This window comes from Symphalangus syndactylus, chromosome 1 (genome assembly GCF_028878055.3).
Source record: "Symphalangus syndactylus isolate Jambi chromosome 1, NHGRI_mSymSyn1-v2.1_pri, whole genome shotgun sequence".
Classification (NCBI taxonomy): domain Eukaryota; kingdom Metazoa; phylum Chordata; class Mammalia; order Primates; family Hylobatidae; genus Symphalangus; species Symphalangus syndactylus.
Window position 1 is genome coordinate 102,303,217 of NC_072423.2, and position 14,350 is coordinate 102,317,566.

General features: G+C 44.1%; 1 pseudogene; it reads left to right on the forward strand.

The window, feature by feature from the left end:
- Window positions 1-13,984: 13,984 nt before the first annotated feature.
- Window positions 13,985-14,350, forward strand: LOC129479665 (large ribosomal subunit protein eL38-like; annotated as a pseudogene).

A 14,350-nucleotide genomic window follows, 5' to 3' on the forward strand; every position in this document is an offset into this window, starting at 1 on the left:
TCCACCCACAAATTCAACCAGTCTCTGGGGCCAATGAATAGGTCAGGATTGACTGGGCACAGTGGCTCACACCTGTAATCCCAGTACGTTGGGAGGCCCGAGGTGGGCGATCACTTGAGGCCAGGAGTTCAAGACCAGCCTGGCCAACATGGAGAAGCCCCATCTTTATGAAAATACAAAAATTAGCTGCGCGTGGTGGCACACGCCTGTAGTCCCAGCTACTTGGTAGCTGAGGCAGGAGAATCGCTTGAGCCTGGGAGGTGGAGGTTGCAGAGATCACGCCACTGCACTCCACACTGTGCGACAGAGTGAGACTCCTTCTCAAAAAAAAAAAAAGGTCAGAAGCTACCATTGTGATGGGATTCCTTGCATTCCTTGCATTCCTATCGCTGAGCAGTAACGTAAACAATTTGATTTTTCACTGCCTCCAAAGACCCACTAAACCAGCGACCACTTCACTCCTGCTAGTTTCTTGCCTTACAGTGCCCCAGCCTGCTGGACTTCAGAAGAACAGAACTAATTGCCTTAATCTCCTCCTGTCTGGATGTCCTAGTCAGCTCAGGCTGCTGTAACAGAATCCCATAGACCGGGTGGCTTAAACAACAGAAATCTATTTTCTTTTTCTTTTTTCTTTTTTTTTTTGAGACAGTCTTGCTCTGTCACCCAGGCTGGAGTGCAGTGGCACAATCTTGGCTCACTGCAACCTCCACCTCCCAGGTTCAAGCAATTCTTCTGCCTCAGCCTCCCAAGTAGCTGGGATTACAGGTGCCTGCCACCACGCCCAGCTAATTTTTGTATTTTTAGTAGAGACGGGGTTTCACCATGTTGCCCAGGCTGGTGTCGAACTCCTGACTTCAGGTGATCCACCTGCTTCGGCCTCCCCAGATGCTAGAATGACAGGCATGAGTTACTGCGCCCAGCCAGAAATGTATTTTCTCAGTTCTGGAGGCTTAGAAGTCTAAGATCAAGGTGCCCTCATGGTTGGTTTCTGGTGAGGGCTGTCCTTCTGGCTTGCAGATGGTCACCTTCTCACTGCGTCCTCACACTGGGGGAGAGGGAGAAGACAGAGCAAGCTCTCCGGTGTCTTTTTTATAAGGACACTGATCTCATCATGAAGGCCCCACACTCATGACCTCAACTAACCCTGATTACCTCCAAAGGCCCCATCTCCAAATACCATGCCACTGGGGATGAGGGTTTGACATATGAATTAGGGGGAGACAAATCTTCAGTCCACAGCAAGGAGATTTTTTGAATTGATTTTTGGCTGACACTCATCCAGAGAGGAGGACATGGGGCTGGGCTTGTTTTCCAAAGCTAGCCTTTTCATTAAATGTACTCATCTACTTCCTAGAAAGGACCTTATAGAGAGACGAGCAGGACTGCCCAATGAGGAACCCCAGTCATGTTCCCAGGTTGCCTGGCAATAGCTAAGTGAGCCAGGGCTCCCTCCTCCAAAGAAGGGCTTCCCATGGGATCAGGGCACCTAAGCTCAACCTTCTCATTGTCCAACCTAAAACGCTCACTCTCCCTGCAAAGCCAACCTCAGGCATGCCCCGTAGAGGGAGATAGCTGTGGGGGCACAGGCCCTCTGCTGGGGCACAGGCAGACTGGCATATCCAGGGATGCTGAAAGCACTCCCCCCAACATAAACACTGGCCAGCCCTCTGCCCCCAAGTCAGTCACTTGTGTTCGTGTTAATCATTAAGCCACAGCCTGGGGCAACTGTAAATTATGAGTGTTGGTTCAGGGTTCTTGATTTTTTTTTTTTTTTTTTTTTTTTTTTTTTTTTGAGACAAGTTCTCACTCTGCTGCCTAGGCTGGAGAGCAGTGGAATGATCATGGCTCACTGTAACCTCCAACTCCTAGGCTCAACCAATCCTCCTGCCTCAGCCTCCCAAGTAGCTGGAACTACAGGTGCACACCACCACGTCCAGCTAACTTTTTTTCTTTTTTCTTTTTTTTAAGAGATAGGAGTCTTGCGATGTTGCCCAGGCTGGTCTCGAACTTCTGGGCGCAAGCAATCCTCCCATTCAGCCTCCCAAAGTGCTGGGATTACAGGCGTGAGCCACCATGCCAGCCTGATTAAAGGGTGATCACAGAGTAAAAGAAGGGCTTTGTAATGGGGAGATGGGAAAGAGAAAATTATTTCAGAATTCCAATTTGTTTTGTTTTTTGTTTTGTTTTGTTTTTTTGCAACAGAGTCTCACTCTGTTGCTCAGGCTGGAATGCAGCTGCAACCTCCATCTCCCAAGTTCAAGCGATTCTCGTGCCTCAGACTGCCGAGTAGCTGGGATTACAGGCATGTGCCACCATGTCCAGCTAATTTCTGTGTTTTTAGTAGAGATGAGGTTTTGCCATGTTGGCCAGGCTGGTCTCGAACTCCTGACCTCAAGTGATCTGCCCATCTCAGCCTCCCAAAGTGCTGGGATTATAGGCGCGAGACACTGCGCCTGGTCCAGAACCCCAATTTGAAGAAAGTTAGCATGACTGAGTATAACAAAGAAGCCCTGAGCCTCCCAGCAGGCAAGGCAGAAAAGGAAATCCAATCTTTATCTATAAACACAGAAGGAGTCATAGAAAGCAGAACAATTCAGTGATTTTCAAATTTTGCTTCATGGGGGATGTGGGGGGTGACACCAAGCCATTTATAATCTCCTTGCCCTCATCACCACTTTTCTCAACTTTAATTAGAGCAGCTCAGCGTTTGTTTCCATGTATTTCCATTAAAACACAGAACCCATGGCCAAAAAAAGACAAAAACCAGGCTGGGCGCACTGGCTTACGCCTGTAATCCCAACACTTTGGGAGGCCGAGGCAGGCGGATTATGAGGTCAGGAGATCGAGACCATCCTGGCCAACATGGTGAAACCCCATCTCTACTAAAATACAAAAAATTAGCTGGGTGTGGTGGTGGGCACCTGTAGTCCTAGCTACTCAGGAGGCTGAGGCAGGGGAATGGCTTGAACCCAGGAGGCGGAGCTCGCAGTGAGCCAAGATCGTGCCACTACACCCCAGCCTGGCGACAGAGCAAGACTCCGTCTCAAAAAAAAAAAAAGACAAAAAACAGAAAAATTCCAAAACCTAGCTTCAAATCCTGTCTCCACCATCCACTAGCAACAATTTTAGGAAAAACTGTGCTTCGGTTTCCTAAACTGTAAAATAGGTGTCAAAGTACTTACTCCACAGGGTTTTCCGAGTTAAATGAGAGTTTGTTTGTAAAGCAATGAGCACTAGGCCTGGAATATAGTAAGAACTCAACCTATAGTGGCTGTCAAAGGATATGTCCCCCCAAAGTATCCTCTTTGACATAAAATTATTTTTGAGTTGAAGGCAATTAAGAAGCAGCAAACACAGGAAAACTCCCTCCACCCTCCCCCTTATCTGCCTAGAGGCAGGATATAAATTCACCTTTACTGGAGACAACTCTAGACTCTTAACAGCTCAGAGATGGCACCAGAGGAATCTGCAAGGAAACCTCACTCCAGTGGTTTCCTCCCGCATATTTCCCTTCCTGAGCTTCCAGCCCTTGGAAGCCTAAAACTGCTTACCTTTGTCCTGTCATTTCTCCACAGATTTATTGTTCTTTGTTGAAGATGTTACATAAGCCAGAGTTCTAAGCCACTGCTTTGAGTTACTTTTCACTGAAGTTGCGGCCATGTGATATGCATTGCACGTGTCACTAAACTGTTTTTCTCGTCAATCTGTCTTGTTACAGGGGTCCGTCCCAACTAAGAACTCATGATGATTGAGGAAAAATTCTTTTCCTAGATGTAGCAAAAATTATTTTGCTCCACTGTTATTAGCAATCATGCAGGCTTGCCAGAAAAGAAAAACTTCTTTTTAACATAAAATGCCAAGAGGAATCAGAGCTCAAATCTGCCCGAGAAAGGACATTAATTACATAATGTTCTGTTTTCAAAACAGTATTTTTATGGGAAAGGCAGGAACATTCTTCCTGTGATTCTATATTGCTAAAATCCCAGGTGAACTGTTCAGCTCTCGTCCTGCTGGGGCAGTGGGGTGGGGAGCCAAGAGCTAATTCTATGGCCAGACCTGGATTCAAGCCCCAGCTCTGCCACTTATTTGTCACAAGCCTGGGCAACTTGCTGAACCTCATTTTCCATTTTTAACATCTGTGACAAGGGTAATGAGAGCTGCACTCATTGAACATCTAGTGCCTGTGCCAGGAACTGTGCTCAGCACTTTATATGAATTCTCTCATTTAATCCCCCAAGACTGTCATTACCCCCATTTTATCTGAACCCACATCTGCCTGGCTTTATTATCCTGGCAGCACTCACTGGTGGAGGCTGCAGGAGGATGTTTTGCAAAGCACCCACATTCAAGCTTTCCCATCTGTCACCAGAAATATTCTGCAAGCATGCTGAGGCCAAACAGCCTTCCCCCTTCCTCCTTCCCTGCCAGCAGGTGGCCCTGCCTTTACCAATCTGGCAGAGTAGGCCCCTGGGACAAGAATCCCAGCCCCATCTCACTCATGGCTTTTAGAAAAAACAGTGGCTGGCCAGGCGTGGTGGCTTACGCATATAATCCCAGCACTTTGGGAGGCCAAGCAGGTGGATCGCCTGAGGTCAGAAGTTCGAGACCAACCTGTCCAACATGGTGAAACACTGTCTCTACTAAAAATACAAAAATTAGCCAGGCATGGTCGTGGGTGTCTGTAATCCCAGCTACTCAGGAGGCTGAAGCAGGACAATTGCTTGAACCCGAGAGGCGGAGGTTGCAGTGAGCTGAGATCACGCCACTGCACTCCAGCCTGGGTGACAGAGCGAGACTCCAACTCAAAAAAAAAAAAAAGAAAAAAGAAAGAAAGAAAAGAAAAAAAGAAAAGACAGTGACCAAATGGGGCACAGAAGTCCACATCCCTGCCCTTAGCTCAGGAAGCCGGGGGAAGGAGAGAGATATGTGTTGAGGATGGTTATGTGTCCAGCAGTTTCTGGGACATTTGCACCAGTGCCTAGTGCAGGGCTGGACACATTTCAAGGATGGCACTTCCTTCTCCCTCCCTAGCTCTCTCTTTTATGGATATCTTGACAAAGTGACACAGCACGATTATTAATAGCTCAGGCTACAAATTCACGCAGGCTTTAGATTCTTGGGAAAGGTAGGAGATCTAGCTCTGGCACCCCCAAGCTGGTGACCCGGGACAAGTGACTTAACATCTCTGAGTTCCTCATCTGTCAAATGGGAGTTCCAAGAGTACCAGCCTCAAAGGTTGTTAGAGGACTTAGTTAACAAGCATAAAGTACTTGGCAAGAACCAAGCACAGGGCCAGCACTCAGGAAAAGTTCATTATCATCCTCTTCCTGTCCCTGGTAGCTCCATTCCCTCATGTCTCTTGCTGACCAGACCCTTCCAGGTCCTATGTCCACTCACTTACTCTTCTCAGTCCCTAAACTTGTCTGACATCCATCCCTCCCCTGATGGCTGGCCCACCTCAAGACCCCCTGCCCTTCTCCCAGCCCTTATTTTTTGGGGGGCGGTATCACCTCACACCTTCTGACACCAGCTCCAAGTGCCCCCATATTATCTAACCTTTACACTGCTATTTTAAAACAACTCCTGGGAATTTCTCTTCTGCTTGAATCTGATAACCCCAAACCCAAAAAAGCCAAGGGCATGGGTGTGGCATGGCTTCCCCTATCTGGTTCTCCTCTCCAGAGAAGACTCTGCCTCTAAGCCCCCTTGTCCTTAGGCACAGTCCTGTGACTCATTCTGGTCAATGAAATAGGAGCAGGAGTGTGATGAGGGTCACTTCTGGGCTGAGGCAGTGAGAAGACCCAGGGATCCTCAGGTCTCCCTTTTCCCCTTGGTGGCAAGTGCAGAGGCTGAGCATTAAGATGGAGAAGCATAAAGTCAAGCAGGCTGGCTCACTAACTCACCACACAGAGGACAGCTGTCCTGATGCTTATTATGCCAGCAGTGGACTTGGCATGAGGGAGGAATAAACTTGTGTTTAGCCATTCAGATATGGGAGTGCTGTATTACTGCAGCACACTCTAGCTCATTCTGCCTAATGAAGTAACACAAGCTAAAGTCCCAAAAGCCTATGGAATTTCTATATTAGAGTACATAGCTAGAAAAAAAAAAAGGATAACATTGGATATGATGTTTTAAACAAGTAAATAAATGGAATAAATGCTAATTTAACTCAAAATATGTGATTTATCGCAAGAAAATTAATAAAACATGAATAGGAATAAAAGACACTATACGGAAAGAATGAAAGACTAATACGCTTTTCTGGGTAGGGAAGATGAACAGACATTGTCAAGTCTGTCTGTTAATCTAGGGAGATTTTAATCTTTATTAGATTTTAAGGCCAGGTGCGGTGGCTCACACCTGTAATCCCAGAACTTTGGGAGGCCCATGTGGGTGGATCACCTGAGGTCAGGAGTTAGAAACCAGCCTGGCCAACATGGTGAAACCCCGTCTCTACTAAACATACAAAAAATTAGCCGGGCGTGGTGGCAGGCACCTGTAATCCCAGCTACTTGGGAGGCTAAGGCAGGAGAATCGCTTGAACCCGAGAGGCGGAGGTTGCAGTGAGTCGAGATCATGCCACTGCACTCCAGCCTGGGCAACAAGAGCGAAACTCCATCTCAAAAAAAAGAAAAAAAAAAAGAGAAATTTTAAGACCCCAGGAGATACCCACAGACTTTGACGGTGAAATTGTATTAGTCAAGACTCTTTCAGTGGCAAATGACAGAAATGCTATTCAAACTGATTTTTTTTGAAAAAGGAATTTTATATATATAAAATTAAGCCTCAGGTGTGGCTGGATCCAGGGTCTCATGTCTCTCTCTCTCTCTCTCTCCCTCTCTCTCTCTCTCTCCCTCTCTCCCTGTCTCCCTCTCTGTTCTTATGTACAGAGTGAGATGACTCCTGGTAGCCCCTAACCCATCCTCCAACTGAGCAAGCACAACAGAAAGAGTCTGTCCCAACTAAGAGCAATTTGGGGGTGGGTGGTCAGAGAGGAAGGTCTATGATTGGCCCAGTTTAGATCACGTGTTCATTCCTGAACCAATCACTCTTCACCAGGGAGCTGAGATACTATGAACGGCCACATGCCCACCCATATGTCCCCAGGGAGGTAGGAAGACAGACATGCCACCCAAAGCATACGGCATCTTCACAGGAAAGAAGGATTCACTTACCAAAGCAAGGGGGAGGGTTGCTGAGCAGGCAAAAACAATAGAGGTCCACTACAGAAATTTATCTAGAAGAATAAGCAGGTAGGAATGCCAAAAGGGGAAAAATTGAAAAAATTAGAGAGAGAGAGAGAATATGCAAATAAATAATGGATTCAACTCAATTTTAAAATTTTAAACCATATAACAATAGGATAATTATAAAACTATATGATAGCAAGTTAAGGCAGCAATAATGAACCACTGACACAGAATTGATATTTCCAAAATATAATCAAGCAAATATAAGAAGTTAATATATAAAGTGCTAAAAGTAACACAATACTCCTCAATATTTATTCATTCACTTAGAAGATGAATTTTTTCTACAAAAATATTAGATGTCTCTGTAAGAGAATAACAATATTAAATAAAAAATTAATTTAGATGCATACCTTACACCATACACAGAAAACATTCCAAACGAAATTAAATATGGGTCACCATTAAGTGAACCAATATATGCATCATAGATGCACCAGAAGGGGCAATGAAAAAGAAAAGGAAGAGAGTTTATTTTAAAAAATAATGACAGAAAACTTCCCAAATATGGGAAAAGATACAAATATCCAGGTACAGGAAGCTCAAAGATCTTCAATCAGGTTCAACTGAGATAATACTACACCAAAACATTATAGTTAAACGGTAGAAAATCAAAGACAAAGAGAGAATCCTGAAAGCAGCTAGAGAAAAGACATGTATCAGTTACAAGGGAATGCCAATAAAGCTATCAGCAGATTTCTCAGCAAAAGCTTTACAGGCCAGGAGAAAGTGGGATGATATATTCAAAGTGCCAACGGATAAAAACTGCCAACCAAGAAGACTTTCTTTAGTAAAGCTATCCTTCAGAAATGAGAGATATTTTCCAAGAAAATCAGAAGCTTTTTGTCATCACTAGACCTGCCCTAAAATAAATGCTAAAATGAGTTCTTCAAGCTGAAAGAAAATAATGCTAATTAGTAACATGAAAACACATGAAAGGATAAAAATCACTGGTAAAAGTAAGTACATAGTCAAATTCAGAATACTCCAATACTGTAATGATGGTGTTAAGCCACTTATATTTAAAGCACTTTAGTATGAAGCTTAAAAGACCAAACTAGTAAAAATAGTTATAGCTACAATACTTGTTAAGGGATACATAATATAAAAAGATGCAAATTGTGACATCCAATACATGAAATGAAATGTTGTCACCAAAATGGTGAAGTAGAAGCAGTCTGAGTTCACTCTCCTCCACTGAAAACCAAAAACAAATATCAAACACCAATGTCATCAACAACATCTCAGAACTCAAATCTGAGGCTGAGACAATCCTTGAGAATCCCTGAGAAAAGTGAAAAACTCTGAGCAGATAGTAAGAGAAACAAACTTCTCTAACCATGACACCCTCCCCTCAATCTGCCAAGCACTGTGCACAGAAAATTTCTCCCTGACTCACAGTTTCTACACTAGAAAAAGTAAGATGGAGTCAGATAGCCAGCTTCCCCACTCAGAAAATTGGTACCAGGAGAGTGGGACATTGTTAAAGACACCTGAAAATGTGGAAGCAACTTTGGAATTGGATTATGGGCAGAGGTTGGAACAGTTTAGAGGGCTCAGAAGAAGACAGGAGGATGTGGTAAAGTCTGCAACTGCCTAGAGACTTGTTGAATGGTTTTGACAAAAATGTTGATAATGATATGGACAATGAAGTCCAGGCAGAGGTGGTCTCAGATGGAGATGAGAAACTTATTGGGAAGTGGAGTAAAGGTCACTCTTTTGCTTTGCCCCTGCCTTAGAAATCCATGGAACTTTGAACTTGAGATAAATGATTTAGGGTATCTGGTGGAAAATATTTCTAAGCAGCAAAGCATTCAAGATATAACCTGGCTGTTCCTAATAGCATATAGTCATAAGCATTCACAAAGAGATGGTCTGAAATTGAAACTTATGTTTAAGAAGGAAGCAGAGCATAAAAGTTTGGGAAATTTGCAGCCTGACCATGTGGTAGAAGAGAAAAACCCATTTTTCTGGGAAGAAATTCAAGCCCAAGAAATTTGCATAAGTAAAGAGAAGGGCACAGTGGCTCACACCTGTAATCCCAGCACTTTGGAAGGCCGAGGTGGGTGGATTGCCTGAGGTCAGGAGTTCAAGACCAGCCTGGCCAATATGGTGAAACCCCATCTCTACTAAAAATACAAAAATTAGCTGGGTGTGGTGGTGGGCACCTGTAATCCCAGCTACTTGGGAGGCTGAGGCAGGAGAATTACTTTAACCCAGGAGGCAGAGGTTGCAGTGAGCCAAAATCATGCCACTGCACTCCAGCCTGGGTGACAGAGCAAGACCTCATCTCAGAAAAAAAAAAAGAAAGAAGCTACATGTTAATAGCCAAGACAATGGGGAAACTGTCTTCAGGGCATGTCCAAGACCATCACAGCAGCCCCTCCCATCACAGGCCCAGAAGCCTAGGAGGGAAAAATGGTTTCATGGATCATGCCCAGAGCCCTGCTGCTCTGTGAAGCTTCAGGATATGGTGTCCCAGCTGCTCCAGCTCCAGCCACAGCTAAAAGGGGCCAAGGTACAGCTTGGGTCGTCACATCAGAGGATGCCAGCCCCAAGCCTTGGCAGCTTCCACATGGTGTTGGGCCTGTAGGTGTGCAGAAGGTGAGAATTGAGCTTTGGGAACCTCCACCTAGATTTCAGAGGATGTATGGAAACAAAGTCCATGCAGAAGTCTGCTGCAGAGGCAGAGCCCTCATGGAAAACCTCTACTAGGGCAGGCAGAGAGAAAATGTGGGGTTGGAGCCCCCACACAGAGTCCCCACTGGAGCACTGCCTAGTGAAGCTGTGAAAAGGGGGCCACCATACTCCAAACCCCAGAATGGTAGATCCACCAACAGCTGCACCATCCACTTGGAAAAACCACAGACCCTCAATGCCAGCCCATGAAAGCACCCGCAGGGGCCGTACCCTGCAAAGCCACAGGGGCGGGACTGCCCAAGGCCTTGGAAGCCCACCCTTTGTGTCAGTGTGGCCTGGATGTGAGACATGGAGGCAAAGGAGATTATTTTGGAGCTTTAAGATTTGGCTGGGCACGGTGGATCACGCCTGTAATCCCAGCATTTTGGGAGGCCAAGGCAGGCAGATCAGGAGGTCAGGAGATCGAGACCATCCTGGCTAACACGGTGAAACCCCATCTCTACTAAAAATACAAAAACTTAGGCAGGTGTGGTGGTGGGCGCCTGTAGTCCCAGCTACTCAGGACTACAGGCTGAGGCAGGAGAATGGTGTGAACCCAGGGGGCAGAGCTTGCAGTGAGCCAAGATCACACCACTGCATTCCAGCACTCCAGCCTGGAAAACAGAATGAGTCTCTGTCTCAAAAAAGTAAAATAAAATAAAATAAAATAAAATAAAATAAAATAAAATAAAATAAAAGATTTAATGACTGACCTGCTAGGTTTTGGATTTGCATGAGGCCTGTAGCCCCTTTGTTTTAGCCAATTTCTCCCATTTGGAATGGGAGCATTTACCCAATGCCTGTACTCCCATTGTATCTTAGAAATAACTAACTTGTTTTTGATTTTACAGCCTCATAGGCAGAAGGGACTTGCCTTATCTCAGATGAGACTTTGGACTTGGACTTTGGAGTTAATGCTGGAATGAGTTAAGACTTTGGGGGACTGTTGGGAAGGCATGATTGGTTTTGAAATGTGAGAAGGACAAAAGATTTGGGAGGGGCCAGGGGTGGAATGATACGGTTTGACTCTGTATCCCCACCCAAATCTCATGTCAAATTGTAATCCGCATGTGTCAGGGGAGGGACCTGGTAGGAGGTGACTGGATCATGGGAGTGGATTTCCCTCATGCTGTTCTCATGACAGCGAGTAACTTCTCATGAGATCTTATGGTTTAAAAGTATGGCACTTCCCCCTTTACTCTCTCTCTCTCTCCTGCCACCATGTAAGATGTGCCTTGCCTCCCCTTCACCTTCCACTATGATTGTATGTTGCCTCCCCAGCCACGCAGAACTGTCAGTCAGTTAAACCTCTTTTCTTTACATATTACCCAGTCTCAGGTAGTTCTTTATAGCAGTGTGAAAATGGACTAATACAGGGATACATAATATTAAAAGATGCAAATTATGACATCAAGAACATAAAATGGAGCAACTTCACCAAAATGGTAAAGTAGAAGCCCTTCACTTCCTCCACTGAAAACCAAAAAAAAATCCAACACGAATGTTATCAACACCATCCCAGAACTCAAATCAGAGGCTAAGACAATCCCTGGGGCCACAGAAAAGTGGAAAACTCTGAGGAGAGAGAAAGAGAAACAAACTTCTTTATCCACGACACTTTCTCCCTGACTCACAGTTTCTACACTGGAAAAAGTAAGATTGAGGCAGACAGCCAGCTTCCCCACCATCTTGGGGAACCTTGGAGAAAAACCATTCCTGCTTCAACCAGCATCCCAAGTGCCTATAAGAAGAAAAACCCCTCAGGGAAGCTAGTAACAAAAAGGGGAGGTGGGACTAAAAACTCCAGTCCCTGAAACTCCGCTCTTTATCTCAGCCAAAGGCTGTTCAGCAGCACCATGCTGTACGAGGTACACACCATGGGTCTTCTGGGCATGAAACCCTAGCCAGCCTTCCCCAACAGCTGAGGTATTGCTTTTGAGAACCCCCCATTTAGGATGGCTCTGAACATTTGCAAGAGTCAAGACAAACCTTAGCTTAAGGCACCATCTACTGCAACAACAACAAAAAAAAGGCAGTAATCCAGGATTATGGGGACTCATGGTAACTGCAAAGAACCTTTAAACAAACAAACCCCAGAAAAGCCCAAAATAAGCCAGACAGAGAAGACTGGAATAAATGAGAAGACAGGAATAAATGACTACTCCTTCAGTGTGAAGCCATAGATATATATTTACAAGAAACAATAGGAAAAAAGGAAACATAACTTTCCCAAATGGACAAAGCAAGAAGCCAGTGACTGACCCCAACAAGACAACGACGTGTGCATTCTTAGATCAAAAATTCAAAATAACATTTCTAAGGAGACTGAACAAACTCCAAGATAACACAGAAGAGCAATTAAGAAATTTGCCAGAGAAATTTAACAAAGAGACTTATTTATTTATTTAAGAGTTAGAGTTTGTTATTTGGAGTCTTACTGAGGATTACAACCTGGGAGAGTCTTTCCGAGAGTTTGAGCCAAAAATTTTGTATTCTGCTAAACTGAACTTTTTAAATGAAGGAAAAATAGAATACCTTCCAGACAAGCAAACCCTAAGGAAATTCACTACCACTTGACCAGCCCTACAAGAAATGCTCAAAGGAGTTCTAAATATGGAAATGAAAAGGTAATACTCTCCATCATAAAAGCACACAAAAGTATAAAACTCACAGATCCTATAAAACAATTACATAATTGAAAATACAAAGCAACTAGGTAACAATTAACATTATCACAGAAACAAATCCTCACATATCAATATTAACCTTGCGCATAATGATTTAAATGCTCCACTTAAAATATATAGACTGGCAGAATGTATTTAAAAAAAAAAAAAACACAAGATCTAACCATATGCTGCTTAAAAGAAGCCCACTTAACAAGTAAAGACATTTACAGACTCAAAATAAAGGGGTGGAAAGAGATACTTCACACAAATAGAAGCCAAAGGCAAGCAATGTGACTATACTTATATCAAGTAAAACAGACTTTAGATCACCAAAGGTAAAAAAAGGTAAAGAAAGTCATTATATAATAATAAAGAAATCAATTCGACAAGAAGATGTAACAATCCTAAATACATATATGCACCCAACACTGGAGTACCCAGATTCATAAAACAAATACTATGACCTAGAAAATAAGATAGGCAGCAACAACACAATAATGCAGGGGACTTCAACACCCCATTGACAGCACATAGATCACTGAGGCAGAAAATCAATAAAAAAAAAAAACTCTGCACTTAAACTAGCCTCTAGATCAAATGGACCTAATAGACATTTACAGAACATTCTACCCAAAAATTGCAGAATATACATTTTTCTCATTGGCACATGGAAGATTCTCCAAAAGAGATCATAAGCTTGGCCATAAAGCAAGTCTCAAATACAAAAAAAAATAAAAATAATATTAAGTATCTTCTTGGACCACAATGGAATAAAACTAGAAATCAATACCAAGGAACTCTCAAAACTACACAAATACATAGAAATCAAACAGTCCACCCCTGAATGATTTTGGGGTAAATAATGAAATTAAGACAAAAATTTAAATTTTTGTTTGTTTGTTTGAGATGGATTTTTGCTCTTGTTGCCCAGGCTAGAGTGCAATGGCACAGTCTTGGCTCACTGCAACCTCTGACTCATGGGTTCAAGTGATTCTCCTGCCTTAGCCTCCCTAGCAGCTGGGATTACAGGTGCCTACCACCACGCCCAGCTAATTTTTTGTATATTTAGTAGAGACGGGGTTTCACCATGTTAGCCAGGCTGGTCTCTAACTCCCGACCTCAGGTGATCCACCCACACGGGCCTCCCAAAGTTCTGGGATTACAGGCGTGAGCCAACGCGCCCAGCCTAAAAAATGTTTTAATGAATGAAAATAGAGGCCATGTGCAGTGGCTCACACCTCTAATCCCAGCATTCTGGGAGACTGACGTGGGCAGATTGCTTGAGCCCGGGAGTGAGACCGGCCTGGGCAACATAGCAAAACCCCATCTCTATTAAAAATACAAAAAATCTCCACTGGGAGGGTTTAACTGCCCGGAAACGGAAGTCTCGTTCTTTTTCGTCCTTTTCCCCGGTTGCTGTTCGCTGTCCCAGTCCGCGCCAGCGCCCAGCGCGCCTCGTCGCCATGTCTCGGAAAATTGAGGAAATCAAGGACTTTCTGCTCACAGCCTGATGAAAGGATGCCAAATCTGTCAAGATCAAGAAAAATAAGGACAACGTGAAGTTTAAAGTTCGATGTAGCCCATACCTTTACACCCTGGTCATCACTGACAAAGAGAAGGCAGAGAAACTGAAGCAGTCCCTGCCCCCTTGTTTGGCAGTGAAGGAACTGAAATGAACCAGACACACTGATTGGAACTGTATTAAAATACTAAAAATCCAAAAAAAAATACAAATACAAATACAAAAAA